Below are 25529 nucleotides of genomic sequence, written 5' to 3'. Positions count from 1 at the left end.
CTGTTTAAGTCCTGCCTCAGTCATTGATTGGAATGGTTTATCCAAGCGCTTATCTTTAAGCCCCAAAATAATCCCACTGAACTCGGCAGTAGAAGGCAGCCCTCAGTATTAAAAATAAAATCTCCAACCCTAGCATTTTACCATTTTAAGACTCAGTAACCTAAGTGTTTGCCAACTGCAATCGTTCTTTTCATTTTGGCTTCTCTTGGGCATATTATGTGACTGTAGTTTTACTCATTAAAGTCTCAGATTGTGCTTGTTTTGTTAACAACCGTTAGGGCAAGGGTTCTAACTCTTAATTGGCACCATCTGGAAATGAGAAGGAAATTGCTCAGGATGAACTCAAAGATGAGGAAAGGCCTTGCACTCTTCTGTGGTTGCAAAACTTGTCCTGTTTGGAATAGCCACATCTGCCCCGGGAACCAGCTTGCCCTTTATTTCTGATGGGGGCTGGAGGGAGAGGGAAATTTTCTTTCAGGAAAAAGACAATCTACACGTTGCCAGCAGAACCCGAAAATAATAATTTAAAAGCAGAAAGTCGCACAATTCGGGCTGCAGCGAACTAGGCCTTTTTATGCAAATTGAATATCTTTGTTCCCAGTTTTTTTCCAATCTTGCGCCACTTGTTCAGCATTTCCTCATTTTCTGGCACTGGTTTCCATAGCTGCGTGCAATCACACTGTCACACAGATGCCATTCTGTGTTCAAAGCACTGAATGCTACAGGGCATATTAGTGTTTTTATGCTTTAGAGCTATCTTTATGTAACTTCAGAGCTCATTAATATATACCATTTTGTGTGATTAAAAAACAACAACCTGGCACATGAGAAGCTTTGAACAGGAGAATGGATTGCAAGGAAAATGGCTTTCTTCTCATTATGCAGATTTTAAGCTAGACACGAGATGGGCCCAGCGAGTCAATGGACAAGGTACAACTTCTGCAAGGTAATCATTCCCTGACTGCAGCTGAGCAGACTGTCAAAAAAAACCCAGAAGGAGTCAAACGCTATTTGAAACATGAAGATTTTCACATCATAACTTCACATTAGTGGATGCAAATGAGTGAAAAATCCCATGATGGTCCTTATAAGGCTATTTAAAATGTCAGGGAAAGCCATTCGCTCTTGCTGTGTGAAAAACTAGAGACGGGACAGAGGTGTGGAGATACCAGGGCGATGGGCTTACTATGAACATCTAATGAGCACAGACCACAGAGGTGTAAATACTCTGGCTGCTGGTGAAGCACAATTCCCCCACTAGTTAAAGCCTGAAACCTTGACTCTAACACTGTTGTGCCAAAAAAGGATTAAGATTATGGGTGCCAGAGGGTAATTCTTCTCTAGGTGTGGATGCTGGCTTTGAAGGATTGAGGTGCTGAATATCTCCTGCACCAAATCAGGTGATGTGGGAATTTTTCTGACCGACTGTTCTGGCTTTTCAAAATGCTTTCTGTCTAATGACAGCAGCCTGTCCCCTGCTTGCCAAAGCACAGGCTGGTTTAGCAACACATGACAGAAGCGATTGCCCTTTCAGGTTGCGTGCCTGTCCCTGATATGGCTGTCTCTCCTGCCAGAGCATCCCGATAACCTCTCAAGATCACACAGCACAGGCTCACATCCTCCCTCACACCGTGACGGCTGCAACGGTGAGGAGCAACGAGAGGAATCAGGAACCAAAACCAACTCGGGATACGGCATCCAAGAGCTCAGACATCTGAAGGTAGGAAACTGCTTGGTGCATTTGACAGTAATCAGAATACACACACGGTCCCAAGGGGCAGGAGGACATTTTGCTGCGAGAAGGAGGGAGGCCAGTGCGGCATGAAACAGAAAATGACTGTTTCTGAGATACCTGTAACACTGTAGGTGCATGTGTGTTATATGGCAACCCTGAGCAAAGCAGAGAGACGCTCCTCCCCATCCCTTTTAGGAGTCTATATTTCTAAGGAACAGCTTTCCATTAAAAAAGTTACTTTGCATTTGGGTGGTTGGGAATCTGCCGTTGTTGCAGCTTGGGCAGTGGCAGTAATGGAAAATGTGCTGTATAATCCACCCGATGCTCACTAAAACCTTCCAGAAATGGGCAAGCAAACACATTTTTCTAGTCTTAATCCCCAAGTTTGTGTTAAGGGGTATGTGACTCGAGTAGCAATGCAGCCCCTGGCTGGCTGGAGGGGTGATGGGGAGATCCGTACAACCCACAGCAACTCCACATGTTTCCCCAGTGCTGGGCAGTTTTCTCCCCTTTTTCCTTCTTCCCATTCAAAGGGACGTACTGATTATATGCAACTATGACAGCAAATTGTTACTAATGTATGAAATGAAAATCCCTGCCTGATGGCACGGAGATCTTAGCTACTCCACAATTACTGCCTCACTACAATTTCTGCTGGGTGTTACTTACTCCAAGACAATGCTGAGCACAGGCAATTTACTGCAGAAATCATAAAAAAAAATCTCATTAAACCCACACCATTTAAGACCAGGTAGTTTCCCAGCTCCCGTTTCTGCTTGGTGCGAGGCCTTGGAGGCTGGCTGGGTGGCTGCCCAAGGGAAAAATCCCTCTCTGGTGTGAAGAACAGCAGTGGCGGCGGGGAGGGCAAGCTGTGCACTGTGCAGCAGGATGCAGAGGCTGCCGAGCTGCCGTCTGCTTCGCTGCCTGCCCTACTGAACCAGGGGGATGTAACCGTCTGCTGAGAGCGCAGGCGAGATGCAGGGAGGCTTGGAGCTGAGCAAGTCTATCGAGTAGCCAACGGCCTGAATTTAATAGCCGTTTCATTGCCGGGAACAGCAAAACCCCTGGGGACCTGGCACTCTCTCCCACGGGATGATCTGTTGAATACTCTGCAAGATGCTGGACCAAATTCTCTGTGCGGCAGCATCAGGTGCTTGCAACTGCTGCTTGGAGCAGGCAGGGCCAGTTGGCAGCGGTGCGGGCGGCGTGCAAATGTGCTGATGTGGCACTGACACCGGAGCTCCTGCCAGGGCCCTGCCTGCAGAAGGCAAGGCAGGCATTAGAGCTATCTTTGAGCAGTGTAATTTACTGACAGCCCCAGCTGTCCTGTCTCCTGTTTGGAGGTGGCAAAGACCCCCCTCAGAGGTGCCACAACTGTGCCAGTCAGGGTGAATCAGACTCTCCAAACAGCCACCACCCAGGCGTTTCGCCTTCTCCAGCTGATGACCTGAGCCAGGAGACGGCATCTGTGCAGCCCGGCTCGTGCCGTGTGCCGACCGGCTGCCAGAGCTGTGTGGAGGGAGGAGCAGTGCGGGGAGCAGGTGCTCCACAGGCAGTGGGAGCCTGGACGGGGGTCAAGTGCTTTTGGGAAGAAACAGGCCAGATCTGCTCCAGGGAAGGCGGTTCACAACCCTGTGATCAGAGACTCAATTCAGTCCAAAAGAACATAAACGTAACTATGGACGTTGAAAGAGCCCAACAAAAAAACCATCAGTTTACTGACTGTTCTTCTGAGAAAATGATACTGTATATTTAAAATGAGTTAATTCTCTTCCCACAACACCTGAGTTCATCCTTTTTATTTTTTCACCTATAAAGCTTTGTCTTCCATTGGAATATTATGATTTATAGAAAATATTTGATGTTGATGGGGAAACAACACAATAATATCAGTTACCCAAGGAGAAATATTTGTATATACAGAGAGAATTTAACCTCAAACACTCAGTTCACCTATTCATGTGTGATTTATATTGCCCCAGGCTCCGAGGCAGAGTGAACATTGACACCCTTTGATGTTGAAAGAAGCCTAGTGACTGGCCTTTAGAGAGATTTGTGATGTCTCTATCAGCCTGTCAATGGAAAACCAGGCAGCAAAGCCAGGCCCCCTAAAGATTTCAAGGCCTTGTAGGCAGAGGGATCATGTAAGCATTTTACTTCCAGCAAGTGCTTGAGAGGCTGAGCGCAAGCAGCCGGGCTAATTGAGTGCTTACGGGGCGCTGTGCTATAGTCGGGATCTGCACAGCTCTCCATGGCCGATGCCCTTTTGGCCCAGGAAAGGTGCCAGTGTCTGCATTGGGGACATTTAGCAACTGAACACCCCTGCGTGATGGAGTGCTTTGGTTTCTGTTGGAGCCTGGTAGGGATGTGATGACCCATTGCCAAAGTGAGGAATAAAACTTGCTTGTTAGATATGGAAAGCATTTTCTTGCACCTGTTGAGAGGCAAGTAAGCTCTGCCCAGAATTCCTGCTCATCAAGCATCCCTGGTATCAAGCATCCAGGGTTTTCCATGGGGCAAAATAGTCTGGAGTAGGTTTGACATTTCACATAGGAAAGGACAACGCTGAAACAACAAAAAAGGTCACCATGAGCATATTCTGCACTGCACACCCCTGGCATGGGAACAGACTGGGCACTGAGCTTAGCGATGGGAGGCAGGTGGCAAGAGGGAAGAGGAGCTGTTGCTCCTTGTGAGTCAAATTCCCAGGCAATGTGTTGAGTAACGCTTTGGAAGACAGGATTAAAATTCAATACAATGCTCATAGATTGGGGAAATAGCTTGAAAACAGTAACGTGTGATATAATAAAGACAGCTGTAGAATGGTTTACATAGAATTAGGGACTGCTGGCTAGGCACAGCAGGATCGGAGGATTACTGGGGATTATAAACTGAAGATGCATCTGAAATATGATGCTATTGCAAAAACAAAGGACCAGCGCTCTGTGCTCATGTTGAGGCTGAGAACTCATTTGAATCAGGTATGTCCAAGGTTGCAGCTCAACAGAAGAGGTACGGAAACCATCCAAGCACTTGGAAACTAAGAGCAGAGGGGAGCTGGTATGTATCACTTGCCAAAGGCAGACTAAGGGATTGCCTGTGAGGGAGAGACTGTAGCAGTCAGGGACTGAATCCGATTCCTGGGTGTTGAGAACCGAAAAGTGAGGCTGCTGGTAACTCAGAAGCAGAGGAGGAGAATGGGCAAGGATTCCAGTGAACAAGTGTCACTGGGCAATCAATTTCTTTGCTTCTCTGGCTGCAGCACTGAAAAGCACTCACACCTATAGCATTAGTGATGTCATATACTGTCCTTAACTTGCTCTTGTCCCTTTGGAAAGTCCAATACTGGCATCATCCTTCCCTGTCTCTTCCTTTGTGCCCTTCAAGTGAAAGGACTGTAAAGTCACAGGCTTAAAGGTTGTGAACAGGGTGTCTGAGGCAGGAGAGCAGATATCCGCAAATTTGCCTCAGTGGGAAAGTGGAGAATAATTGTGGGTTCTGATTTTCCAGGGAGCCTCTGTGGGGAACTAATAGTCTAGACTTGTCCTTTTTGAGGCCTAATTATGTCTCTCTGTCAAACTATAAAAACAAGAGTCTGTAGCATCACAAGGGAAAATGAAAGCTATTGGCCTGTGTTCTGCTTTTAATAGGGTGTCAAAATCTAAAGCATAGTCTGACTGGTTTTTGACTGAGGTTAGAAAAGAAAATGCAACTAATTAGGCTGTTTCTGAATATCCCTCTCTGTCTAATAGCTGTAGACTTGCAAATTGTAACATACTGGGAGTCCCAAACTCTCTGATCAGTGCTGCTGTCTGGATGGGAGAGGTCTTTCCCGCTGATGGGATTCAGGCTCCACTTGAGCATTGTCACTCTTGGGGGCAGTTCCTTGAGAAACGCCTTGTGCCATCCTACCTCTCTGTGTTCAGGAGATGGAGAAACAGAGCTAAGGTTTCAGGCATAAAGAGCTGCAGCTGGAGAGGAGCAGGGTGCTCCATGGGACATGTCACACGCTGTTGATGAACTGGTTTTTTTACTGCTTGCCTTGAAGATTAATTTCCAAAGTCTTTGAGAATGATGGAACTTTTGGAAAGTACCTTGTGTATGAAATGCAGGCTTTATTCTTTGGGTATCGTGGTCCCTGAATCAAAGTAACACACAGTGTAGAAGTGTGGGAGCTAGAATTCACCCCAAAAATACCAGTCATCTTATGTGCGAGCTAAAGCAGTTGGTCCCAACCTTTTTCTCTGCTGCTCTTTCATGTACTGCTCTTCCACCTGCACCCAAGTGCTGACCATTAACTCTGCTCCCAGACTCTTAGAGCTGCCTCCTTATTGTTTGCAATCCCTGCGAGCACCAGAGGAAAATGCCATCATACGCCTCTAGAAAGCCTGAGACTGAGACATAGGAGATGATGGCCTACATTGAAATGACTAATTCATTAATTACACCTTGGACTCTGCTATGTCAGGGAATATTAGATGATATCCTAGTGCCTTCCCCTATCCTTTGGAAGTTAGTTTGAGGGGTTTTTGTGTTGAAATAATTTATTGGAGAGAACTGCAGCAGTTACAAGTTCCTTTTACCTTTCCCTTGTCAGCTGCCCTCATTCTGAGCCAACGCTATGCTCAGCTGGCTCCTCATGTTTTACAGATGAACTGAACTAAAAGTGGAATTTGTCCCACTGTGAGAGAAAGGAAGAGGAAAAAAATAACTACAAGATTTTTCATGCAAGTCCCACATCCTTAGTTTTGCCCTCTTTTTGACATGGAAATTTGATTGTCTTCTGCTGAGACATTCTGGGGCACTGTTCAGGTCTTCATTCTTCTTTTTTGACACGACTTTGGATTAGTCAGGAAACCACCGACTTTGCTTCACAGTGAAAACTAAACATCACAATTCAAACTCAGAGGATGCCAATGGACAGGAAAAAAAAGTGGCCTCAAAATGATGATTTTTTTGATGCCACTTCTGCAAGGTCTTGCAGAGGAATTTGAGTCAGGAAAACAGAGTCAATGAGTCCATAAGAAAATGGAAGGTCTTTCCAGGAGTCGGCCTGAAAAGAAAGAAACAGGGTGGAAAAGAGTGTAAAAGGATAAAAACTTGCAAAACCCAAACCAGCTCTGGAAGTGGAGAGAAACGAGAGCACCTGGATCTCCTTGACGACTGCCAAAATAGCCTGTGACATGGCCTCAACACTTGCATGGAGATTTATAGCCGTATTTTCCAGTAACTGCACACCGATTTCACCCACAAATAATAGTTTCTGCAGACACAGCTAACCCATGCTGTAAAGTGTGTCTTTTCCCAGGCTGTAGCTGGAAAAGAGACTTAAAGCAGCTTGGGACCAGTACTGGAAGCAGAAAACAGCTGCTTACTAGAAAACGTTGTCTAAGCAGACAGTTCTTCTCTGGCTTTGTATGAAGATGCCTAATTTTGATGGGCCCATGGATGGCATAGACCAACATCCACTGTGGCAGTGGCAAGGAAAGGAAAAGGACTTGGCCATGACTTGGAAATGTCTTTAGCCTCAGGTCTGTCCTATGTTCCCAGTTGTAGAACTGATCCCACTAAAAATGAGGGTGGCAAAACTGTGGCCTTTCTATGGATTATTCCCAATGATCACCAGCTTTATCAGGAAAAGATCTGGGCAGGAGGCAGTAGCATCATTTTGGTGTAACCCCAAGGTAGATCCATGAAGATGGCTCATACACTGCCAAGTCCTCCAGTCCGGGCAGGGATCAGTCATGGGCTGCTTTCTGGGGCCCTTGAGCACAAGCTTCCCAAAGCTTACAGAGAAGCTACTTAGATAACCTGTATTTTTAGGAAAGCCCTTGAGAACGGTCTTAACCTAAGTGCCCATTTAAGTCTTACAGAATCTTGGTAGAGGCAGATTTAAACATGCGCTTAAAATAATTTCCCGATTGCACGCCTCAGTTAGGTATTGGTGCCAGTTTAGTGACGATAGCCCTCTCCCAGAATGAGTAATGTGAGAGTTAGGCAGCGCAGGACGAACGAAATGATAAATTACCACTTCTGAGAGGACGGTCAGCTTGTTTGCTGTCCCCCACCAGCTCCTTCCTTCTGCAGATGTTCATCAGGGTCTCTCCAATCAACACAAAAGCCTTCCTGGCTGCCCCACGTTTAGCACAGCTTGTCAAGTGCTACTGAAACGGCACATCTGAGCACCAAGGCATGGGTCATTTTGAAGTTCTGCTCTTGACCAAGGCAATCAAAAATTGCAATGAAAATACAGGCCACTGACAAAGGGAGGGGGGGAATTAATAACCACACAGCTCAAATTTAGCATAAAAAGTTATAAAACTGGAATTACGCAGGGTGGGAAGGTCTGAGGTTTTTCTCCTCTGTTGTCATTTGTACGGCTTGAAGTGTTGGAAGGGACGTGCTGCTCAAATAAAGGATTATTTTTGCCTTTTAATCTGTGACATAAAGATGACATAAAATTTACCCCTGCGAGTTGCAATGTAAATGAATCCAAGTCAAATAACGCACAGGGAGCAACAAAGCAACTCAGCCTGCTCTGCTCTGCAATACCAGTGTTTAATTTGTGCATAGAAATCCCAGGAACTGAAAAAAGCCAGGGCCATTTCACATGTACATCCCCACCCAAGCCTCCCTCCCGCAACAAATTATTATTTTTTGGGGGGGAGTGTACAGAGAGGTAAAAAAGGTCGTCAAATCCATGTAAGATGACGGCACAGATTCCTCGGCTACCAAACGCAAGGGCCGAGCAGAACAAAGAGATTTGCATTCTAAGTGATGCAAAGCAGCCAGCAGTGTTTTAATGTTGTGTTTGCTCTGTGATGTCTTCATCAGGCGCTCAAAGGCAGCGGCTCTGGCAGCCGCGGGTCCCTGCGAGCCTGTCAAACTCCGTTTCCATGGTTTTCCTTCAGGCAGCACCATCGGCAGACAGCACGGAAACGGACCCCTGCAACCTGTTTTGAACAGTGTCTCTGATGTAGGGCCCCAGAGCGGGCATCAAACTAGCAACAAGCAGCAAGAAAATAACAATTTTGCTTTTCGCAGGTGTCAGAGCGGCAAACAAAAGGCTGTTTATAAAAGATGCAACGTCCCCTTTTTGTCGGTGTTGGCAGTTTAAAGTCAGCTGGGCAGCCACCAAGTTGAGGAGGAGGTTTTGGAGGGGGCGTGCTGTGCCAGAGGGAGCTCGTCTTGAGGAATTCAAATTGTTTCCTCTGTAATCCTTTAGCCTCACTAAATAGGGCCTTCTCATCACCAAACTAATAGCTATTAACAGTGCTTCAATTATTCCATTTGAATCAATGAGGAGGGCTATTTTCCTCAAACAGTTACAGGTTTTTTTCCAAAGAAAGCCTAAGGGTCTCACTCTTCCCTCACCTTGAAGATCATTCTTTAATTTAAATGAAAAGTTCAGAACATTTAAAGCGTTTGAAGCCATATTTGAGCATTGATACTGAATATTCAAGAGGTGAGAAAGATGAGTCCGTGGTCTTTTGCCACCATAGCTGCCTGTGTGCAGTGATGACATGGAAACACAGCCTATGCTAAAAGAGCTGAAGTCGGGAGAGCTGACAGCCAGACCCAGCTGAACCAGTGAATTTCTGAACAACACTGCTTAGGGAATTTCACCTCTTGGTGCCTCAGTTTCACCGTGTGTGAAATTTGGGTAATGATTCTTTTGCGAAGGACATGAAGTTTTATGCCCAAACGTGATCTAAAGCTCATGGTTATCCTTCTGGTTATCATGACACTAGTGACTGGAGCTGATGCAATTCCCTCAAGGAACAGTCTTCCATTAAAGAAAATTGATGGGTCAGATGCTGACCAAGTTACAAGAGAATCTGCTTTTTCCCACCAATTAGCCGACTACCACAGCTGCTCGGGGAGGTACTGGGAGCCACCGGCCTTGTTGGCTCCTGTTTCCTTTGCAATGCATCTGCCAAGCCAGAGAGAAGCCAGGAATCGAGAAGCCTTGGGAGCATCAGATCCCAAGCTGCCTTTTTTCTTTCTTGTAGTGGAAAGACTCCAATGGACGTTTGGTTTTACGAGACTTATGGCTTCTGTTCAGGAGCTGTAGCTGGTCACCTGGGAGCTTACAACATGTGGCTTTCATGCTCACCTGGGGGCTTCCACAGCAGGGCTTTTCCCTTCATATATCCATATGTTGGAAGTCAGCGAGCTGTAAGGACAGCAGTCCAGTATTCCTGGCTCTTCGGGGTCTTTGAAGTTCCTGTCTCCTCTTCAGTTTTCTAAAAAGAAGCCACAACCTTGCATTCCAGCTCCTGATATCGTGGTTCCCACTACCTCGGAGACACACTCTTGCTCTCTGTAATGGAAAAGGCCAAAATGCTTGTGTTTTTGTTCCAAATTAGCATGGAAGCCAATGGAAAAAATAGCCAAGTTTCATGCAAAACAGAGATGCATTTTTCTATAGATCTCTCAAGCTGAAGCACTCTAGTTCATGGTTTGACTGAAGTTCTCAAAATTACATTCAGCAAATGCTGTTCCTGTCCTCACAAAACTCACCTCCTACACTTCCAGATGCTTTTAGAGTAGACTAATTTAATACTTTAACTATAATTAAGTGGCTAGTTAATTATTGCACAGTATCTGCGTATGGAGCAGACTGAAGTCACTAGGTGTGTTCAGAGATGCTGAGAATGTTGGGGAGTAGATACAGGTGCTGTATCTAGTAGGTATCTAGTAGATATATCTAGTAGATAAGCGCTGCAAATGAAATCCTACCCTGATTGCTGTGTTTAAATGAATATTCACAAGATCTTTGGAGACAATGAGCTTGGGGATTGAGAAGGCTTTCAAACTGGTTATGACATATTGGTTATTGTTATTATTTTTTGAGACGTCAATTGTTCTGTTTAATAAAAGCAGAGCATTTTTAAAATTAATACCATTTCTGTTTACAACACTGGTTACCACCAGAACAAGGCCAGGTAAATCCACAGTGACAGTATAGGCAAAATATTAACAATATTAACGGATCCCAGCATTGCTAACCGCTGTGTACAAGATTTTCATGTCTCAGGAATAGTTAAATTCCTTTTCCACTGATAGAAACAACACATTTGTTCTCAAGGTATTACTGTACAGTGCAGAATTTGCTCTGACTTTCTGAAGAGCCAACTGTAGAGCAGAGCGAATGTTCAATGAAATGAACAGTGGCTGGCATGAAGGGATGGGGTGAACAAGCCGCAGACTCTAGCAGAGATTTCTTTTGATCAGAGGAACTGCTCGTGACTTTTGTTCGGTGTCTCATGATGAAAAAAAAATCTTCTGGTGGAAAAAAAATGTGCCTGTGTCACAGTGGAGTCAGAAGCTGGCAGTTGTAGCACCTTGACTATTTTTTAAATGAATACTTGTGTTTGCAGGGTATTGCATGGTCATACAAAATGCGGCTTTGTATTGTTTCCCAGTTTTGAAAATAGCTGTAAGTGGTGTGGGCAGAGCTGACTTCCTTAAAGAATGGTTTGGTGCCATACTCCCGTGTAGCAGGGTAAAGGGGACGTCTGGGGAATTACTGGAGGGAATTGGGAACAGTTGCTTTAAAACTGAGGGCTTTTGAAAAAAAAAATCTCATCTTGTCTGTATAGCTGCACTGTTATTTATGGATGGGGACTGAGCTGGAGGGAGGGAGGGTGCTTAAGAGACACTAACCTTGTATTCTCTCCATTGCTTTGTGAACTCTGTTCTATAACCAGGAGATTTACAGATGTATTTATTTTGGAATATTTTGTTCTGGTTTGGATTAAACCTCTCCAGAACTGGGCTTGTCATCTGTGCAGGCACTTGCAAGCATAGAAAGGGAGAGCCTTACCCGGGAAGCCACTGCCTGCCCCAGTAGGTGAACCTATGGTGGAGAAAAAAAGCATTGCTATCCTGGAATGAGATTACCCACAGTTACCCCAAGAGTTGGGCAGGAAGAAGCGTGTTAACCTTTTGTGTGCTGGGAACCAGGTAGAACCCTTGAGCCCCATCACCAAATTATTAATTATTCTGTAGGATCTCCCTCCTATGGGTGTATTCCCATTCTCATGCTTTGATTTAGCAGCACAATCTCACCATTACTAGCACTGTTATTTTATTTGCTATTCTTACTTTTCAGGCTATTATAGAAGAGTTTTTACAGCAGAAAACCAGTCTGCAGTCTTACTCTGCCAGTAAGCAGGGATTTATCATGTAAGAAGTCTTTCCAGGCTGTCAGATTTATATTATTCTTTGGAGTCATGGTTGGGAAAGGTGAAAAATAAAATCAGAAAGGACAAAGAAGTTAGCACAGCACAGTGTGCATGAGGTACCCTGAGCAGAAAAAACACAGTGGCTGACACACTCAGGGTGAAACAGAAGTGGGAAAAAGTAATTTTATCTCAGCATTTGCTTTGGCTGACTTCTCAGTCACCAACATATTAATGGCTCTTCCCCTAGCAACTACAGAGCTTCCAACATGCAACTATTCTTTGGTCATAAAGACAAAAAATGGAGTTTGCCAGAACAGAGCTACCCCATTCTGGGCTGCTGACAACAGTCCCAGACTGTCCATATGCTCTGCTGCACTCTGAAGTGGTAAAGCAACATTTTTGCTCCCGCTGGTGCCGGTGGTGTCCCTGCGGTTGTTATTGTTTCCATCCAGACCCTCTCCTCTTCCCTGGAGCTCCTGCCTGTTCTGTTTCAGGCTGCACCGATAGCAATGTCACAGCTCCTGAGCGCCGAGGAGAGCGAACAGATGTAGCTGTTGTCACTTCCCTGCCAGCTGGTGGCATGGCCTGTCTCACTTTATTCCTCAAAATGGCTCGTGCGGGATCCCGGCTGTGGAGCGGTTTAGAGTGACAGGGGACACAGAGGGAGCAGGGATGCTCCCACGGGGCGGGGCCGAGCGGAGGTGGGTGACTTGGCCTGTGTCCAGCAGGGAGGAACAGGACCTGCCGGCTTTGGGGCTGTGGGGGCTAAGAGTAATCTCTTCTTCTGATGGGTTGTGTGTAATCGATGAGATGGGGAGCGGGGAGTGAGGCAGCAAAGGACTAGCAGGTCCCTGACTCCTGTAGGGGATAGACAGGCAGTTCTCAGTTCCTACCCAGCAGGAATTCAGGGCTCTGAAGGGTTTGGTAGAGATCGATTAAAACGTTCCCTCTCTCAGTGAGCACCACAGGCTTTGGATTCTCTGCACATAGGCAGAGCATGGGTGTTAGATGAGCCCCGGAAGCACTGCCTATGAAGACTGTGTTTTCTTCACAGTACAGTTCATCATCGGCTTAACCCTACGCTGCATTTAAAGGGGTGATCCCATTTTCTCCTCCATCTCTTAGCTAGACACCCTCATCTTGCTGAAGTCCGGCCAAAATATAATCATGGAACAGGCCACATGGCTGAAGAAATGCTGTTTGTACACAGTGAGCAGAGAGGTAACGACGGTGGCAACCTGGCCTCGCATCTGCTTAAGCTGACTGTGAAACTGCACCGTAACTGGCATCATCTAATTCCCATGTTTAACTCTGCATTAATCATCCTGATGTCTTACAGCCCCCAGCAGAAATCTTTGCTGTTGCACCTGGGGGTTCCTGATGCAGTGGACAAGCTCAGTCAGGTCAGCAGAAAAGCTGAAGGTATATCAAAACACTAATTTCTACCTTTAGCCACTAGCAGCAGAGGGAGAAATTCATTGTTCTGATTCCTTTCCACAAAAGACAACAGTGGACAAAATACTAGGTTCTTTCCACTATTAAATCTATTGTCTTCCCAAACCTACTCTTATCACATCCTACTGTGCTTTCAGATGAGGAAATTCAGTGCTACGTGCCGTCTTCAGGGTAAGGATTTTTGTGTTTATCTGCACGCTTACTGCCAAGGCAGATAAGAGACTTTATTCTTTACATTATCACTATTTTTCTCCTTCCTAGGAGCCAGTCTGACTTTAAAAAGAGGGGTAAATATTTGAGCTTGTTTTGCAGACCTGAAGTGAGGCTCTGGGTTTTTAATACTTATTCGTGTCCACTAAAATAATCAGCTTGAAGAGGCTCTTTCAGCTTCTTGGGCTAAAAACTTCCCTTTTGCTAATATTCGCTTGCTCTGTTCATTATTCTGTGCTAGACTCTTCCCTCCCCTGATTGCATGTTATCACCTTCAATGGAACAGCTGTGTCATTGCTAAAGGGTGTTAATCTTCCCCTATCTAACACCTTATTGACAGCTAGAGTCAGGGAGGCCCCCAGTCTTTTCTGACTTGGGTGACTTCTCAAAACATTCCTTTTTTAGCTTCCTTTTCATTTCACACCAATCCCGCCGTAGTCTGACCTGGAGAGGTAACCACAGCCTAGCACAGCCCTTCCTGTGCTGCTACAGCCAGGTTTGAAATGTTCTGCCTGTATCAGTTCTAGCGATTGTCACCAGGAGAATATTCCCTAACAATGTCAAGGGACAATAAGCCACAGCTAATCAATAAGCACAATACCTACAGCACACCAGAGCCGAGAATAGAAACTGCTCCGGCAGGTGGGACAGCTGGCTTGAATTTTTATTTAGTGGTTGTGAAAGGCACTGTGGCTTTCAGCGAGACAAGAGCAGCGCTGACAGTGACAGATCCCCCATTACATTGTGCCACTGAACAGAACGAGCCACTTCAGCAGATACAGTTCATTTTCCCTGAGAGTTTTGTAATGGGTTGGAATTAGTCTAGAATTTCATTTTTCTGAATTCCCTTTGCCTGCCAGCATTCTGGACTGCCCTGCAGTTTCCAAGGTCACCTTGACTTTTTGGAGGTCTGGAGAGTTGCTCTGACTCTAGAAAGATCCAGGGTAAATTTGCATGCTGAGCTGATTGCCTGCACAGATCTGCCTTCAAACAGCCAGTGCAGCACCAGGCACCCTGGTCGGGATTTCTGCCATCCCTCATGAATGCTGGGTCCAAGGGGATCTTTTCCAGAGACAGCCTGTTGTACAGTGGAGGAGTAATAGTAAGCACCCTTCTTTTTAGCCCTAATGGTCCTTGACTCTTAAATAAATGCAGATATTCAGATTTATCCCAATTGTACTCAAACACAGCCCTGGGGTGCTGAAGTTGGGAACAAACTGCCTTTTCCTCTGAAGTCAATGGAAAAAGAGTGAAACCACTTAAGGCTTGTGTCACTTTGTAGAGGTCTCCCCACAGATGATACAGAAACCTCGAGCAACAGTCCCTAGTAGGAGACATTAAGCAGTTAATCAACAGCAGTTGTCCAGCCTCCTCTTGGAGTCACTGTAACAGAGTGGTGGCCACCAGAACTGGGACCTCAACAACCCACTGCTGGTACAACCTTAATTTCCCACCAAGCCTAAGCATTTCTGACAGTAGAAAGCATTTACCAGTGGACTGCTGAGCAGATCAAGATGGATACAGTTCTCTTGTTTGGATTATGAGGTAGGTCCAGAAAAAGGAGACAAATGGGGTAATAAAAGAAATGTAACATTTATCTTATAAAGTGATTTACTCATCCTACTTCTCTAGTCCTTAAAAAGGCAGCTGAGTGAGGGGTTTGAGTATGGACCTGAGAACTGGGAGCATAGAGACTTTTGCAGTGCTTGAACTGACCATCTAATTTTACTCCCAGTGTGAATGGAATTATCTAATTGACTATGATTATTAAATTTATTAGACTGGTCAAAACTGGGGCAATACTAATAGGCAATCTGTGCCCAGAACGGCTTTATCTAACAGCCAATGTACAAGTACTCACTTGATGATAAGTTATATCCTAATTTGAAGATACACGTGCTGGCTATAACTGTGAAGTGACTTCAAACTTGACCCTCACAAATACTGCATTCCCCTACAGATACACTTTCTGTGGGGCTGCAATTCCAAATATCCTGCTGCATCTCCAAAGCCATGAGCAAATTTCTTCTGGGCATCAACTGGGCCAACAACATTTTCAGATAGACTTGGCCAGATGCAGTCGTTAAAGGAACTAGGCCAACACACAGAGTTGTTAATGAGAGAAACACAGACCTCCAGGGGAAAATATGAACATCAGGTTATTTCGCCACCAGCTGATTCCTTATCAATAAGTGATGTAGCAGAAGGCAAACTTGTATTAACACGTGCTGAGAGGCCGCTGCCACATGGAGAGGCACTGCACTCAGGATCATAACCCGGTCTCAATATTCTGGAGCCCACATTAAAGCAGAACATGCTGGGGACACATTTTTTTTTATTTTTTCTTTAGTTTTGCTTTTCACATTACAGATGAGTTAGTTGCCTGCTCAGCTAAACAGCCTTAGCTGGCTCCCACCAGAGTGCCAGGCCCGAGGAGCTGAGCTGGCTGGCCAGCATGTCTGCAGGATCAGGGCTTCAGTCAAGTCGTCGCTCGCTGGCCGGGTGTGCTTGCCCTGATATGGTCATAAATTACAAACGATTCTTCTTCCCATCTCATGAGAAGGAAAACCATCAAAAACCAGCTGAATATTTGATCTAAAGTAAAATGAAAGAAAAATGCACTCAGCCTAGTAATAAGTTTGCTTTGAGATGTCAGCTTTGTTCGCTCTGACCAAACTCTGTGCCTGGAGCTCATAGCCAGGCAGCTAAGAGAAGTCTGAATATTATTTAAAGGAGTGGTAAGGTCACGGTGGCCTGAGCCTCTCGGGTCTGAATTAATCTCCTTGACATAGCAGCCTGCTCCGCTCTCGCTCAGCTGCTTGTGCTCGCAGGTACATTCGTGTAGAGCAATGCCATCCAGTGGTTGCTCAGATTCATCACAAAGCCAATGGTCCTTCCTGAGGGACATTACACGAGCCGAAATGTTTCTGCTCTTGTTCCCAGCTGAGGTATTTCTCAAATATTAAAAGACTGTCACAGTGGCCAGCTTGATTGCTTCCAGCTTCTTTGGCTTTGTGCATGCAAAACCCAGGTATGTTTTCAGTAGCAGTCACTTGAAAATGTTTAATAGATATTTTGGGGAAATAATATTTTATGTATGCAGTTCAAATACACAAATTTAGTATCAGGCCTCCATTTTAGTGCGGGGAGTGGTTCCATGGAGTCACGTGAAAAATTATGCCGATTTTTGAGACAAAAATGCAGTGTGTGAAGGAAACTTTCTCTGTCCAAAGCCCAGGAGAAACTGAGGTCACTCAGTGGGACATTTTTCCTTGAGGATGAAGCCCAATGGGAAGGATGAACAAGGGCTGGGCTGTGCAGAATCTTTCTCCATCAATGTCACGTTTTAAAGAGCCCCAGTATTGCCACTACCCAAGGGCTTGACATTTTAAGGGGGGGTGTCAAACCTGCCTGGCCGCATTCCCTCTCTTGCCTTCTCCCAAAGACCCACCACTGCATGGTGGCACATGCCAACATCCCATAGTGAATAAATTGTCAACACTTTTTGCCTGTTGCGCTCCCCAAGATAGATGTAATTGCACGGCTGTGGATGATTTAACATACCAAACACTGAGACCCATCGGACATGGCCTGTCCCCAGTGCATCTGAGCGCAGGCTTTGGCCACACTGAAGGGTGCAAGCCCAGTCTCACCGAGGGGAGCCCTTTGCAGCTGGGTGCACATACCCAGTGGGTCTGACCCTCCTTTACACTCAGGCCCTTTCACGCTGCCGATGAGCCACCGTCTGGGGTTGTGCAGAGCCGAGTGCCCACCGGCTGCCGCGTTTCGGCATGCTGCTGCTCCTGTTCTGCCGTACAAATTCCAATCAGGCACGACAAAGCCCACCGGGTGCTGCTGACAACAGGTGTCTCATTAAACATCTCTCAACCTTACAGGCATTCACATTGACAAGAACCAAACTCACACTCAATCACAGCTTAATCACAGCCAAACTCTATTAACAAGTCATACTAATTACCAACTTCTAACAATTTCTCAGGTTCAGAGGCAAAATATCCTTTCTTTATAGATGAAAACAGACTTGTGATACTCCAGCTCTGGCCATAATTAGGTCCTTTTAAACAAAACAAAACTAAAATAAAAATCCAGACGGATCCCTTTGTGATAACAGTCCTGAAAGTACAGTTCTACGATGAGATGTTTTGTTTGTTTTAATTTTGTATCTGCTATGTTGCCCACAAGGGTCCAATTAGCTTGTTACAGATGCTTGTATCAGTTTTATCCACTTGTCTTTTTTTTTTGCCTTTTTTTTTTTTTTTTAAAGAGGGGTAACTTGTAGCACAGATTGCTGGCCTGCAGGCATCCAGAGATCAACAACCAGCTTTCTGTGATACCAAGCCCCCTGTGAAACCGGCAGTCCTTACCCACAGCATTCATAATGCAAAGGGTAAAATGAACAGAGGGGAGGGAGGAGCTTGCACTGGATTTGGGATTATTGTGGAATAATCTGGTGTGTTCAAAAGTAGCCTGAAGATGGCAATTCTGCCATGGCTAAGAATAACTGACAAACTTTGGTTGCTACACCTTAGAAATTAAAATGCAGGTTTTATTTTTAATAGTGTGAAGTGCTGCCTTGCAACAAAACAGAAAGCTCTTAAAACATGACTTTGAATTGTACATGTCACTATTTATTCTTGTATGTTCAGCACATGTGTAATTCCGTGTTAACCTGGACGCTTTCCTCCATTGTGTGGCTGTATTGAGTGCCCAAGCACTTGAGAACTCACTTGTGTAATCGATAAGCCTACAAAAGGGTACATATAAATAACATGAAGAATCTGACTTGAACTGACAGTGGGGGTATGGCAGCTAGGGCTAATGCCTCATCCTTAACTCATGCTGCTGCTGGAGAAGAAAAAAAAACACAGAACAGACTGAGTTAAGGACTAACATAAGATTTCCTAGCATTTTCTGAGCAGTGCGGTTCAAGGGAGAAAGCCTCCTCTGAGTACCTGCAGTGCAAAATCCAGGAGTAAGTTGTTTACCTGTTCTTGGGTTTAGTTGCTGTTTCCTTTTCCTTTCCTTAATTTTAAAAGGAAATTAACATTTCTCCTGGAAGATTATAATGATGCAGCTCAGCAGAGACTCGATAACTTGAGGCTTAGTATCAGCAATTATTTTTACCTCTGGTGCAGGCAGTTGTGTTTCTTCAGTGAGGTGCAGCAAGATGAACACAGGATACCTGAAGCTCCTGGGAGAAGGCTGCATTTCCCAGGGTGGGCTGGTGTGATGTGAGATCCCAGTTTGTCTTGCTGTGAGGGTCGTTACATGATGTGGCAGCTCTGTGGAGCTGCAGGCACCTGAAAGCAGCTGCAGGGAGGAGCAGGGTGGCATCCAGCTGTAGAGAAGAGTGGAGCAACCTCACCCACCTTCACTTCCCTCGACACAGCCCCACAGGCTCCATCTTCTGCTTGTCCCTGCTGCCAGAGACCAGCTGCAACCCTGGTGTGATGAAGAGGGACATGATGGTAATGTAAGATGGGGAGAATTGGTCCAAAAATTACTGTTACTTGGCAAGAGCAGAAAGCTTGGGTGTGAGGTTTGCTGTTGAAGGCTTTGTCTTGCAAGGGTACAACCTTCTCGTCCTTCTCGTCCTGACATTGCCATCATCCTCTGTCCTGAGGCTGACTTGATACAGTGAAGCGATGGCCTGCCGGAGGACGGAGCACAGGAGACTGTGGATCAGCCCATTGCTTTTCCAGGTACTATGCACAAAACAAAGCAAAGCCTTTTCTGCAGCTTCCAGGCTGAAGACGGATCAGGCCACCGTTTCCCTGCTTGCCAGCTTCCCACATAAGCTGGCAGTGGCTTCCCAAATGTGGTTCAGCAAGGAGATGTACCAGAGAGGGATTGGATATGGTTAAATCCTGGTGGGCCACACATGGGTGCATCTATTGATGACATAGTGAGCTTTTATCATTACTGCTGCAAAAGGTGGCATCTCTAACGTGGGCGATCTTGACTCTATGACCCTAAGTGGATGTGCTTGAAGCAGCCATGCTGCCATTGACAAGTGGCATCTCTCATGTCAGTGAAGGTGAGTTTCTGAGGGTCTGGAAGAAAGAGAAGTAGCGGGCTTCTTTTTGTGAGAATTCTTGTTTTCAGTGTAAGGTCCACTCCCACTTCAGTAGCAGTAGGAAAAAAGAAAGGCCTTTATTCAGAGCCATAGTAAGGCAGGACAGGAGATGAGATATCCATGTGCAGTGGAATAACCATTAGAATATTCATCCAGTGTTTAACCAAGGGAAAATGGGAGATTTTGTCTAGCCATAGTCTCATTCCTCTTCATAAGAGGCTGTTTTAGATCAGAGCAGAGCATACTTTTTCCTGCCTTTTGCCAGATGATATTTGGACAAGGCTGGCAGGTGCTGACGCAGGCTCCAGAGGTTCGTTCTGGTTCCCATGTTCCTTCAATGTACAAGCCCAGGGCCGAAGTGATCTGGCTCCTTTTGGGGAGTAGCACATGCATGATCAGCAACAACCCTTCCTAGTTCTGAGCTTTTCTCCAGCATATGAATTTCTTTCTTCTTCATAGATTTTTACCATTCCTGAAGTTAAAAAAAAAAAAAAGAAAGAAATTAAAACAATTGAAGCTTTACTATTTTGTGGAGCCATCTCTTCTGATCAGAAACTGAAATGCTGCTTCATGCTCCTCCAATGTGGAAATCTGTCAGGTAAATAGAAATCACCTCGTAAAAGCCCTTAAACAGCTCTGGTTTATATTTTAATTGAGGAACAGAACATTTTAAGCACTTTTATTGGGTGGTGCCTGCTGAATGACAGATGTCCGTGGTGGAGTAATGCTGAGCACACTTTCATAAAACAGGGCAATTCCTTGCTTAAAACATTTACAATTAAAGGCTTGATTGAATAACAATGAGTTCTGTGCATGGAGCTCATTTCTGCACTTGTTTGTGCACCTGAATCAGGCTGTGATCATTCAGTAGGTTGGATACGAGGTGCCAGTTGCTTTGTTCAATGACCAAATAGTGCTCACGGGCACAGCTGGAAATGTGCCTTTGACTGTGCACCGAGGTAGAGATAAGGTACACTACGCTGCACTATTAGACTTGCTAACACCCTTGTTTCAGCTGGGAGGCTGGTCTTGTGTTTTGTTTTTGTTTTTTTTTTTTTAAACTACATTAGTAACTCTCCCAATTTGTCAAGAGCCAGAGATTTTAAAATCAACACTAATCCTTACCAGCTGAGAAAGTCTTTAACTAGCTGCTGCTTTATTTTACTATCTAGCTTCTGTGACCCCTATTACTGGAATACCCAAGAATATCACCCTCTGCTCGTACACTGATCCTCACAATATCTGAACAAAGTTAGACTTGCGTTAATATTATTTTCTCCTGTTATTCATGGGGAACTGAGGCACAAAGAGGTCAAGTGACTTGCCCAAAGGTGTTCTTCGAAAAGAGGTCCCAGTGTGGCACACACATGACCAGTCTTTGGATGGTATTTAAAATTTAGCCTTGTGAATGTAGACATAGGCTTAAAGAAAGCACAAAACACCCAACAGCAAACCAGATACCATGGCACAAACCACAACCTTTTGCTCAGCCCAACTAATAGACTCAAGTGAGAAAGATTTCGAGTTTCATCCCTACTGAACAGAACAAGACTGTATCTAAACTGTCAATCAATACAAATTTGCGAAGGCACAGAAAATCCTAACGGCGAGAACCTGAACTTGGGAAAAACAGTCTCACTTTTCTCAAAAAAAAAGACGAATCCACAAAGTAGATCTTGCCACAGCAGAAGGAACATGTGTCACGGGAACAGCAGAGGCAAAATGTGCCATGGGAAAATCTTGACGGATTCAGCCCAGGACAAGAATGTGCAAATTGATGCAAAATTAAATGCAATTGAACAAGATAACACATATCCCAGCAATGAAGAAAACTCACAGCATACTTGCAAAAAAGATGGGAGTTTAAATCCAAGGGGATTTAAACTGAGTCTGAGGATGTCTAAGCAGTCCCCAGTGACAACATTTTGGCAGGAATATGAAGATTTCCCCAAAAGAGAGTCATGAAAGTGCAGAAATGAAACAAGGAGTAACTGAAGTGGAAGGGTCAGTTACAGAACTAAATGGAAGATGTGTAACCCAGCCCTCCTGCATAACAAAGCAGGTAGTAAGTAATGATATTGTTTGTCTGCTACTAAAAAGTCACCGTGTAGTTCACTTCTGGAATACTGTATTTTTTCCTTTTCCTGGCCTCCTCTGCTGGCAGAGTGATTTTCAAGAGCTGCTGGTTTCCAGCTTCAACATAGTTTCAGTTCCAGGGGAGACAAAACTCTGAACTAGCCTTATTTGCAAGACCTTTGAAGATATGGGAACGTCCTCTGGTTGTAAGGAAAGGCAGTGCAATTCAAAGCCTGGTACAAATATATAAAGGGGTTCAATATTTAATTAAATATAATCTTCCTTGTGGCATGAGTGACTGAGCTCTTTCAGGCTGAACATCCTTAATTTTTGTTGCACTATTCTCCACTAAGGAATAGCACAAAACCTTTTGCTGGCCTAGGATGGCCCATCACCTTCCTTCACGGCGGCTGCCCGGCTGCCAACAAGAAAACATTTTTGGGAGCTAGTAACGTTCTACTTTTACATGACAAATCCATCTCTCCAGGTTGTCAGACTGTGCCGACACGTCTCTCCAGCACCAGGGAACTACCAACGCTGTCCCCATGCCTCTGGAGTGAGGAACCCACGGCGCTGCGCTGGCTGCCCAACAGCACAGGCTGCCCCACTCTGCCCCTAGAAGCAAACAGACATTTCCAGCTACTTACAAAAACAGTGGGGGGTGTAGGGGGTGTGTGGGGGGATAATGTTTTGGGGCTGTTACTCTCTACAGAGAACAAGTGACCTGATCCTGTACCCACAGCAGAGTTCAGAACAAGTAAAAGAGTTCAACTGGAAGCATGTGCTTGATAGAGGCACCGAGGATCTGGCTCGCAGACCTGCCTTTGCAAAGGGTCAAGACAATCTCACATAGGGCACAACTCTGTTAGTTTTATTCTTTTTTTTTTTTTTTTTTTAATAAAAAAAAAGGACAGCGTTGGCTCTTTTCTGGCAATTATATTCTGCTACATGTGAGAAATGAGCACAGGTCAGTTTAAAGGGAAAGAGGGCAATGCATCGGCTACAAGCCTAAATAAATACCAAGGTCTGCAGCTGCTTGGCCCAGTTGTGGTTTTACATATGTAAGGTGACTTCTACCAACAGAGGTTTCTTTCACAAACCTCTCCCTTTTGTTGTTAGTTATTCATAGCTGCTACCTACTCGACAATAATAAATAGTAATAAAAATAAATCATCTTTTTAGTAGAAAAGAGATAATTACTAAGCAGGATGTATTTTGCTCTGAAAAGCTACCGGTGCTTTCTAACAATAAGTCTAGTCCCCAAATGCCCCTTATTCAGTGGGATGTGTTCTTTCAGCCTTGGTGGTGGGCTGGGAAGTGTCCTCTGCCACCCCAACACAACGGCCTTGGTGGGGGCATTAGCATTTCTCGGAGGTGCCCCACTGAGCGTGACGAGGGTTTTCACGAAGATGCAGCCAGGGCTTGAGCCAAAGCACAGCAGTGTTGAAGTGAATCTTTCCAGGGATGCTGGGATGTGAAGCACTCATGGATTTCTTCGACAATGACAAAACTAGTCCTTGTGCCGTATTCCCCAGGCTTTCTCCTAGCCGTCTACCAGTTACACCCTTCCTTCCTGCCTGCAATTAGCACTTACAGTGTTGCAAATGGAGATGAGATTTGCTCTCCGCTGTCCTCCTTCAGAAATCTCTCACACCTTCCCCACTGGGTGGGAACATGCGCTGTGGGTTAGGAAATATTCGCATAGTGGAATTACATTTGCAGCAATCCTACCCCCTGCCTCCTGTTTTCTTCTGATTATTAGACTCTGCTGCTTATCGTGGCATAGGAGCACGTGAACACAAAAGCTCAGACGCAGCATTTGGTTCAGCAAAGCCCCAAGTCTCTGTGACTCTGTTCACCCCCCCTGGAATTGCATATGCAAAATTGGGCCCAGTATGTTTCACACAGGGTAACTGGGGCTGGATAAGTGCTCGCAATTTTGGTGCAGGAGTGGGGTGAGAAGAGGAGTATATCACCGCTGACCTTAATTAGAGGAGATAAAAATGTCGAAACTTGATTCCTAAGAAAACCAAGTAAGGCCTCTATTGTCGAGTGTTTCCACATGGATGCCACTAAGAAGAGGTCAAGTGCTTTCTATATACTTTAAGTAAACAGCAGATTGTGAGTTCACAGTCTGGACTGGATTTGAGCAGCCTCTGTGTTCTGCAAGATCATAACTGAGTCTTATGTATTTAAGATTTGATATCCACCGATATTATTACTTGAGAGTTGCTATGAAATACAGCAGTGATTAAGAGTTATAAAGTTTGCAATAAAGCTATGCCTAATGCCATATATGACTAAATCCACGGTAGAATTGTCTTGGGCTCCGACTCTAAAAAAGAAGCAATGATGGACTCTTAAAAGAGTTTCTGCTGTTGGTGTCTTTCTATGATAAAGAGCTGTTTCCTCACATCTTCATTGTCATGTAAAAAATGCACATAGCCTGCAAAATTAAATCTGCTAAATGAGAAATGGGTTATATGTCAGGAATAGAGCGTTCCTAATAAGGTAGTTTATTTACATGCTACTGTGAAGCGTATCAAGCCGAGTTAAAATGTTAGGCATTAAATTCTTCTGTTCATCTTTGCAGCTATCCAGACTGAAGGCTAAGAAGACTGAATGTGGCGGGTTTGTACCACACCCAGCTCCGTTTCCCTACCTGGAAGTGGGACAACAGTGAAATCAGAAATTACAGCCTTATTTCGTATCTGCAGATTCAGGTCTAGTGTGACTGCCAGCAATTACAGTATTATCAGGTAGCAGTATTCATCTCAGGTGCTCAGCATCTCTTCCATGCCCTGAAGAGACCATGCCCTTATTGAAGGTCTTGTTTACAGACAGGGAAACTGAGTCAAAGAGCAATGATCCAAGTCCACAGAAATCAGTGACAAACCACCCACAGCCACTGACTAGACCCAGCAGACCGAGACTTCTCCAGCTATTACAAGCAGGAAGAAAGGGCAGGAGTGCTCTTAGGGGACTAACTGGAAACAGACGAATCACTGGAAATCTTCCTGTCCATTCGGAGGGCTTCACATGAGGATTTGAAATAGTTGGGACCCAAATTATTTAGGGTGCATGGCTGGAAGGAGGGAATGAGGCATGGAACTTGGGAAGCTCAGTCCCAGAGACTCCTCTCGGAAGCCAAGCTGTAAAGCTTTATATGCACCTAAAGCAAACAATCCCTCTTCCCCTGTCTGCCTGTGAAAAGGAAAAAAAAAAGGCAGCTGATTTGTGAATGCTTTCTTGCTAGAACTGTGAATTTGAAATCTCTGTCCTTGATTAAAGTGGGGAATGCAACTGCACAAGCCATTAATTATTACTGATAAACCAAAGTAGTGATGGAGCCAAATAAAAATCTCTTGCCACTACGATCAGATTCTGGAAAAAAGACAGACCTGGGAGCCTTCAGCTTATTTGCATTTCCTTTTTTTTTATGAAATAAGTGTCTGAATTGCTAGGTCTCCAAACCTTGCGTGTACTCAGAGTACATGATGTCTACAGGTACAGATCAAGAGAGATGAACTTTATCTACACAGACGGCAAAAAGCAGCTTACAGTTCCTTTAACATGTGACCAGTCCCAATTATGGCTTCTTCCACATGACATCAGTATGCGATGGAGGATCTCACTTTTTTTTTTTTTTGCCAGAGGCAAACGAATACATTATCCAGCAGTGAGGCGTGGGGCAAGCGGATGCGTAACTCTGGGGTGATTTGGATTCCACGCTCGCGCGGGGGTGTGAGCCAACCTCAGAAGTCAT

At 45.0% G+C, this 25529-nt stretch overlaps 1 long non-coding RNA gene across 1 annotated transcript; it reads left to right on the top strand.

The window, feature by feature from the left end:
- Positions 1-1669: 1669 nt before the first annotated feature.
- LOC309676362 lies at positions 1670-24478 on the top strand. The gene is made up of 4 exons (XR_014269593.1): positions 1670-1720; positions 19235-19313; positions 20147-20285; positions 24357-24478. It is a non-coding gene; the product is annotated as an uncharacterized lncRNA (long non-coding RNA).
- Positions 24479-25529: the final 1051 nt, after the last annotated feature.

This window comes from Vanellus vanellus, assembly GCF_965231255.1.
Source record: "Vanellus vanellus genome assembly, chromosome: 11".
NCBI classification, from domain to species: Eukaryota; Metazoa; Chordata; class Aves; order Charadriiformes; family Charadriidae; genus Vanellus; species Vanellus vanellus.
This window is presented reverse-complemented; position numbering and strand designations above follow the sequence as displayed.